This window comes from Rhinolophus ferrumequinum, chromosome 23 (assembly GCF_004115265.2).
Source record: "Rhinolophus ferrumequinum isolate MPI-CBG mRhiFer1 chromosome 23, mRhiFer1_v1.p, whole genome shotgun sequence".
Classification (NCBI taxonomy): domain Eukaryota; kingdom Metazoa; phylum Chordata; class Mammalia; order Chiroptera; family Rhinolophidae; genus Rhinolophus; species Rhinolophus ferrumequinum.
In genome coordinates this window covers 4,884,650-4,892,959 of record NC_046306.1, presented here as the reverse complement: position 1 = coordinate 4,892,959, position 8,310 = coordinate 4,884,650, and the positions used below count along the sequence as shown (strand labels likewise).

At 46.6% G+C, this 8,310-nt stretch overlaps 1 pseudogene; it reads right to left on the bottom strand.

Annotated features, from left to right (window-relative positions):
- Positions 1–6,585: 6,585 nt before the first annotated feature.
- LOC117016252 (RNA transcription, translation and transport factor protein-like) lies at positions 6,586–7,332 on the bottom strand (annotated as a pseudogene).
- Between the last annotated feature and the right edge of the window lie 978 nt (positions 7,333–8,310).

The following is an 8,310-nucleotide window of genomic DNA, read 5'->3' as shown; positions in this document are numbered from 1 at the left end:
AAAGCCACAGTGATGTTTTACAGGACAGTCGAAAGGGGCAGCCGGCATGGGGGTGGGGGTGTGGGACTGGGTTTCTTGGGGGATCTCTGTGTTTCAATTTTGATGTCAATAACTGGGTCCTGGTGTTTGAAGAACAATGGAGCAAAGAAGAAGAACAAATCACCTACATTTAATAAGAACTGAGGCAGGAGACACTTTTTGTCTTTAAGAGACTTAAGCCCCAAACAAGTCAGAGGTGGCCGCTGGCTGCGTCCCCTGCCTTTCTCAGCTGATAACCTAGGAGTATGTGTTGGAGCTGGGGGGATATTTGTGAATCGGGGTGGGTGGGGTTAAGGCCTTGCCCGGTCGACTTCAAAGGCTTGTTCTTTAAAAGCAGGTGTGGACACCAGGGAGCCCCTGTGAGGGGCTGGGGACACCTGGGCTGGGGTGCTGGGGTTCTGTACCGCTGTTGAGGGGTTCAGGGTCCCTTTGCAGGGCACACTTCCTGAGGGTCGGGATGGGGTGGGAGCATGATGGCTGGGCCTGGACAAAGCCTGTAACTCTCTGTGCCTCGCTTTCCTCATTTGTGAAAAGTGGGTGGCTTTCAGCTCACAATGTTGCCAACGTGAGATGAACTAGTGGGGCCCACTCTGCCCAGGGAAGAGCAGCTGTGGGGCTTCAACATGGAAGCAGCCCCATGGACATCTCGACCCAGATACTCCTTTGCTGCGGGGCCGTCCTGGGCACCGTAGGATGTTTAGCAGCAACCCTGGCCTCCACCCATGAGATGCCAGTAGTACCGCCCCCTTCCCCCATTAGGGCAGCCAAAAATGTCTCCAGGCACTGCCAAGTGTCCCCTGGGGTCAACTCCCCCATAACCAAGTAATAACGAAAATGCATGCCTTTGTAAGCAAAAGAAAAACAAAAGTCAAAGACTGTATCAGACAATTTAGAAGAATATCAAGAAGAAATAGCTATCCAGAGATTCCAGTGTAACCACTGTTTCCATTGCAATGTAAATATTTACAGAGATTTTTCTGTGCAAACACACAGTATACACACGCACAAACAGCATATATAACATTTTAATAGAAATGATCATATATATACTATTTTATTTGTTATTTTCTTTTAAATGATATTTTTATTTTACTAAGTTTTTCTAAAATTTCAAAAGGAATACATTTTCAAGTGTTATTGTTACCAGATCGAACAATACAGAGGTTTGTAGAGAAGGAACCACTCCTGCCTGGCAGCCATTCATTCTGGTACTGTTATTGCTAACATATGGTAGCGACTATTTACGAAAAGCTTTCTCAGTTCCCCAAGCAGGTGCTGAGCCCCTGACGTGTCATCCAGGCAGCCCTCGGAGATGGATCTGCTTACTCTTTTCTTCTGCTTTATAGATACAGATACCCAGACACAAATAGGGTTCCATTCTTGCCTGGTGAGGGCTCGTCCCAGATCCATGACAAGCTATGTCATTGCTGTCCTTTAGGGTTGAGAGCAGTGGGTCTCAAACTTGAGTCTACATCAGAATCCCCTGGAGGGCTTGTGAAAACACAGACTGCTGGGCCCGCTCCCCAGCAGAGCCTGACTACTTGCATTTCTAGTAAGTTCCCGGGTGATCCAGGGAACACACTTTGAGAACCGACCTTGATTCATATTTCTCAGTGTGTGTGTCAGATACCACCGAATCTGTCCGAGGTCATGTTAGGTGGTATGCAGGCATGGTACTAAGTGCCTTTACGTTTCCTTGAAAGAGACAGGTATTTTCATTTTCAAATCTTTTGCAATCCTTCTGATTACATAGGAGGGGGAGTTTCCGTTTGGGGTCTATCCTCACACCTCTCTAGCGTTTGCTAACCTCTTTCTTTGTTCACTTATTATTATTTTTAAGAAAGAGAAAGGGCCTCCAACTTAGAACCCTCAATAGGCACTGCTTGTCTAGCTAGGATTTAATAATATTTGGTTTTTGTTGTATTTATTTTGTTCTTAGTCACCAGGAATGGCAAATGATACTGGTTAACAGCAGTGATATAAACTTTCCTTTCGAAATACATTTAAGTCCCTAAAGTAACTCACTTTAAAAGAAAAATAGGAAGTCAATAAAGTGTAGGTGGCATTGTGAAGGGGACTGGAATGACCAAAGTTTGGGAAACGTTTGGAAAACAGACACCTCACATTCTCACGGCACCGTGAGCCTGGCAGGTGTCTTCCCATCTCTCTCTGGGCCCCAGTCCTCTCTCTGGGCTGTGGGCTCGGGTGGTCCCTATTCTCACTGTGTGTGGAGTGCATCCTGCTCGGAAGGGACACACAGCAGCTTCCCTCTGATTTCTGCCACTGAGCACCAAGGAGGAGGAGCTGTCCCCTCGGAGCTCCTCGGAACGCCCCACTGGCAGCTGGTCTGTCTTCTGTGGCCTTGGCCGGGGCTGGCTCATTTCCTGACTGTGCCTCGCTGAGGCGTTTCATGGGTGGTTTGCAGAGATGAAGCTTTGTCATCAACTCCTTCAAAGTGATTTTTCTGCAGTGCCCTCCTGAGCTTGGAACTCTCTTGCTTACAAATTCTTCAGTGGAAGTACCCTACCCCCAGATCGCTGACTGAGATCCAGACTTCTTGGTCTGCTTTTGAAGGCCATTTATGATCTGACCACCCAGGCCAGCTTTGTGGACAGGCTTCCCAATCAGAAGGCCCCATGCTGGCTGAATGCTCTGCTGTTGCTGTCGGGCCTTTTTTTTTTTTTTTTTACATCATTCCTTATATATCTTTATTTGATGGGTTTTTTTGGTTTGTTTTCTTTTTCTTTTTGGTTAGGTCTCAGAATATATGTCTCCACACCTGAAATCAATTGTTGAAAGCCATTTGATTTGAAAATAATACACCATGACATAGTCAACAAAGAGTTCTAACATTTATCCACATGGGTGATCAGTGAGCAGAAGGTAAGTATTCAAAAGTCTAATTCAAGTTCGTCAACTGGGCACCTGTTTGGCAGCAGAGGAGGAATCAGGACTACGAGGAAGCTAAGTGATGAAGCAAACTTATCACTTCATGAGCGGGACTCATGCATCTGGTAATGGTTGGAATGGTGGAAGTTCTTCTCCCCTTTCTCCTTCTCCTTTTTCTCCTCCTCCTCCTCTTCCTCCTCCTCCTCTCTCTCTCTTTTACATTTTTCAATGGTTACATTTAAAATGATTATATAAGAACCTACATAACAGCCTCCATGTTGCTTCTTAGTCAGTAAAACCTAAAATATTTACTATCTGGCCCTTTAAGAAAAAGTTTGCTATCTGTACTAGATACTTAACACATTCTTTTCAAGATTTGCCTTTTCAAGTATTTACCAGCCATTTGCCATGTGCCAAGCCCTGGAGATACAGCAGCCAGTTGTCCTCATGGGGCTCAAGGCAAGCAGGGGACAGAGATAAGAAATGACTAATGAAAGTCATTAATTACGAATGTGCTTTGTACTACAAAGAAATATGGGGTGCTATGAATGTATAGGATGGGGGAACCTGAAATATTTTGGGCAGGGCAGGGCAGGGCCGAAGGACTCACTAGCTGAAATCTGAAGTAGAAGGAATTAGCCTGGTTAGCCTGGTGAGGCACGTGTGTTGGGAGGAGGAAAAGCATTTCCAACACAGGGAAGAACAGGGCTGAAGGCCATGAGGGGGCAAGGATCTTGGTGTCGTCTAGAATGACGGAGAGGGGACAGGAGCAGCATAGAAACGAAGGAAATGATTCTCCACCAGGGCCTGCAGGAAACCTATCAGCTGGAGTGATTCGCATTGTTTCCAGTTGTTTCCATCTGTTTCCAGCAGCCTCTCAAATCCCATAAAATAGCCATTTCTAAAATGTACGCCCTGTCTTCCTTCTTTTCATCATTCCCACTGCTTTCCTCTGAGTCTCTTATAGAAAAAAAAAATGCAGGGATTCCAGAAAGACTGGTCCAGCCACATGGAAAGCGGCCCAGGAAACTGCCTGGTTCTGGCTGCAAATGCCGTGAGAAGAAAATTATCCTGTAATTGAAGGGGAAATTCTTTATTAGGATTGTTGGAGAGTTCTTCAAGCTGCTTTCATCTGCAGCTTGCTCCATGCTTTAATTAATTAGGTTTCAGGAGACTTCCCAAGCCTTGGGTTGCACCATCTTTCTTAGGGATCAGGACCTCTGTTGCGGGTGGAGAAACTGAGGCAGGAGAGACCCTGAGATGTGGAGCTTGGGGACAAGTCCTGCAGCAGAGTTGGTTTCTGAACACTTCAAGCCTCAGGCTTTCAGAAAAGAGCTCCAAAGCCAGTTGTTCCAAAGAAAGGAAGAGTTTCTACCTTAAAAAAAAAAAAAAAGTGTTTTTGTTATAAAACTGGTTAAATCACATTTTATATGTGACTGGGGAAAAAAATCAACATGAAAATTCATGCCTTTTTTTAAAAATCACAGCTGGCTAAGGATAACCCTGATATTTCCCACTGGGTTATTTTCTTGATTCTTAGCTAAAATCCAGTTCAAACTGGCTTAAACAAAAATGGTAGTTTGTTGGAAGTAGATTCACTGTTAGGCACATCTGGTTCCCTGGGCCTGAGTGATGTCACCAACTTGCTCCCTCAGCCATCCTTGCTCCCTCAGCCATCCTTGCTCTCTCAGCCATCCTTGCTCTCTCACTTCTTGCGTTTTCACTCTCTTTTCTGCTTTCTAGTCTCTACAGCAGCTCTTAGAGCTTTTTTGCAGTCTCAAGGGAAAGATGGCTTCTCCTTCCCAATACTTCCAAGAAAATCCCAAGAGAGAACTGTATTGGGAGGGATGAGCTAGTAAAAAGGACCTCAAAGAATTTTGCTCATGCTCAATGTCCCTTCCTTGGGCATTTTCAAGAGACATTTGTCAAGTCTCCAATTGCTTTCAACTGTGTTTTTTTGTTATTGGACTATTTCTTTGAAACCACATAGAAAAACAGACACACACCAATTACCCGTTATCCTGCCAAGTTAATACAATCACTGCTATCATTTTGGGGTGTGTCTTGTCTGGGTCCCAAAGCATGTCTGTACCAACTATAATTGTGACGGTGGTGTTGTGGGCGCTGGAGTTCATGTGGGCTTTGGAGGCAGACGGACTTGGATCCGAATCCTACCTTTATTATTCTTACTAAGTATGTGATCTTCAGAAAGAGCGGGTAGGGAGAGAAAGAAGTGTCTTTGGCCTTGGACCAGAAGCCCCGAGCTTGATGCTGATTGGACCACCCCTGACCAATGCCTATGGCCAGGGGAATGCCATGTGCTGATTGGCTCAGGACTGAGTTGCCCTGAACCAATCACAGTGGGAGGCCTAGGCAGGTGCAGCTCGGGAGCTGAGCTGCGGACATGCTGCCAGCCTGTAATGTCCCCAGCTTGTAGAGGCAGGCTCTCGCAGGCTATGTCACCACGCGGTGAAGGTCAGCGGGGTCCTTAGGAGTGAAGAACCTGAGGCAGTCTGGGGCATCTGTGCTTTGACCCGTGTCCTTTGCCCCCTCTGCACGCATCCCCAAGCCATAGCCACGCCAGGTGCCACCCACACCTCCTCTCTCCCGGGCTCGGGGGACAGCCCTAACCGTCACAGTTTGGAGGCCAGACGGTATCTTTGTTTATTTTCCCCTTGCCATGAATTCTCTCTTCTGAGAAAATAAAAGGACTTTTTTTTTTAAAAAAAAAAAGAAAAAGAGGAAGAGGGTAAAAACTCAGAAAAGTAAAAGCCCAAATCCCACCACCAGTAGCAAATTGTACTTCTTACAAATGGTAGCTCTTAATGAACTAGATTTGGAACAATTCTACAGGCAACTAGATGCAACAGAACTAAGTTTCTCATAAAGGCAGAGCCAAAGGGACAGTGGAAGCAGAGAAGTTTTCAAGGGAAAAGAGCCCTCGTGGCTTCGGAAGCAGAGATTTTAATAATCGTTGTCAGTGCTGGAGGTTTATGGAGCACTTGCTATGTGCTGGGCACTGGGCTAAGTGTATTACGTACCCCCTAGAATCCTCCCAAAGGCGTCTTTCACAGAAGAGGAAACTGAGGCACAGGGAGGTCAGGTGGCTTGTGCCAGGGCGCGTTGTTTACAAGCTGTGGGGGCTGGCCCTGGCTTAAGCCTGCTTCTTTCTCCAAAGCTTCCTAACCGCTGCCCTTCACTGCCTCTCTTTAGGTCTGGGATTTGAGAAAGTTTGCAGAGTGAGATTTCTGGGATGAGTTGGGGCCTGAGGCAGACAGATCCTCCTCTTCTGGTTTCCAGAGTCTTCCAGATTTTGGCTTGGTCCACATAGGACTATGTCAAGCTGGCTGAAGAAGGGAAATTATTATTATTTTTTTTTTTGATTTCCTGCTCCTTGGATTCTTCCACAAAGTGAGTTGGCTCCAGCAAACCTGCACTCACCTATCTTCTTGGTTTTTTAAATTTATTAATATTTTTTTAAATTTTATTTTTTCCCACTTTTTCAAACTTTGTTAAGGAAAAAGCAATGCTGATAAGTGTCTAGAACACAGTCAATTTTCTGGGATTCTTCCCTTGAAAATGTGACATTTGATTTCCAAATTCATGCCAGAGCGAACATGGTTCCCACTTGCACCAAGTAGGTGAAAAGCTGAAATCCTAACATGTTCGTCTTCTGACTTTCCCAAGTCTGTGGTCCGTCGTGGGATCGGCCGTGACTGCCTGAACAGAGACGGTGGCTTCATTCACTCCTGTCACTAGCTCTCTGAGCTCTTCTGTGTGCAGAAGTCGCAGAATTTCAGCAGCTTCATTTAGAACTGCGTCTCCTGTATCAAAACCAAGAGCATGCTTGTCTAAAACAACAGACAAGTCCTCTTTGGTGTCATTTGCTTTAGCTCCCGCATCCTGCATCAGGTGCTCCTGGACCAAAATGTGAATTGCCTTAAGCATCACCAGGTAGTCAGCATGACGCTGAATCTGAAGAAGGTTAGGCAAAGCCATGATACCAGCCGTAAAATCAGAATTCTTTATGTGCAGATGGATCAACCGCTCTGCATTGTTGGCTGCATTTTTTGGTCAGCATTTTTTGTATTATCAGGTACCAAGTCCTTGTATTTTTCAGCATTATCTCCATATTCAAGTCTAACAGGTAAACTAGGAAGCCAGTCAGTTGATTCTTGTTGGCCTTGAATCTTGAAAGGACAATTACCATCTCTGAGATACTTTTCAAAGAACTTGGCCAGTCACTGCTGTGGATGTTTCTTAAATTACCTCTGTCTTCAGCCTTGTAGTGTCTGATTTTCTGGTCTTCAGGCCACACATTAAAGTGTCTAAATTCTGGTTCATCTTTGTAGTTAAAGCCAGCAGGTTGTGGTAGTCGAGGGCAGTTGGCTTGCCTTGGGACATCATTCCCACTGCTTCTCGCTGTGGGCCCACGGACTTTGGCCGGGAGAAGAGAGGCCAGGAGGGGCGGGCAGCAGGCAATGGCAGCGAGACGGCCTTCTGGGTTTTTTTTGTTTAGATGAGAGGGATGCAGATACAGTTGACCCTGCCAGTGGGCAAGTTCCCTGGACTTGGGAAGGAAGAGAGTCCCTTCTCATGCTGACTGTGGGAAGAGGCAGACCGGAAAAAGTCAAGGTCAGTTCACCCAGGGATAAGTGCTAAAAAGACAAGAAAGCAGGGTAAGGTGTTAGAGAGGGACTGCTTCGGGTGAGATCAGGGAGGACTTCTCGGAAGAGGTGCCCTGAGGAGGTCCTATTCTCTGGAGAGGCTCCCTTTAGGTGGAGCCCTGAATGATGGGAAAGAACTAGCTATGGGAGAAGTTGGCAAAAGAGGGTTGCAGGCAGAGGGAGAAGCAGGTGTTAAGATTTGGAGGATGAACAAGAGCTGGCCAGGGAAAAAGGGGAAGAGCGTGTTGGGAGGACAGGCACTCCCAGAAGAAGGAACTGTATGGCCTGTCATAAGGAATTTCTCTAAGTCCATGGAAGTTTCCTCCATTGTCAGCTATGTCATCTGATTCTATGCCCCAGTAGTGTCCCCGGCCTGTGACCCAGGGAGCCCACTCAGTGGCCAAGGAACACAGCCGTACGTCCCTGCAGAGAGTGGGGCTGTGTGTGTCACCCTGCTCTCGGTGAGGAAAGAAGTGGTGGGTAACGAAGGTGTGTTCCCACGTACCCCACCACCACCACAGGGACTCTTCCTTTAGGGTTTGCTTACCAGACGCCTTCACCCTTAGGCTTAACCACCGAGAGGCATGCAGCCCAAGAGGGGAGGATGTAGCCTGCCCAGCTGCCAGCTCAGGGCTCCGAGCGGGAGGGAAGAGCAGGCTTTGCTGAGAAAGCATGAGTAGTCACTTAGAAAAGGCTTTCTTTTTTCTTTCTTTTC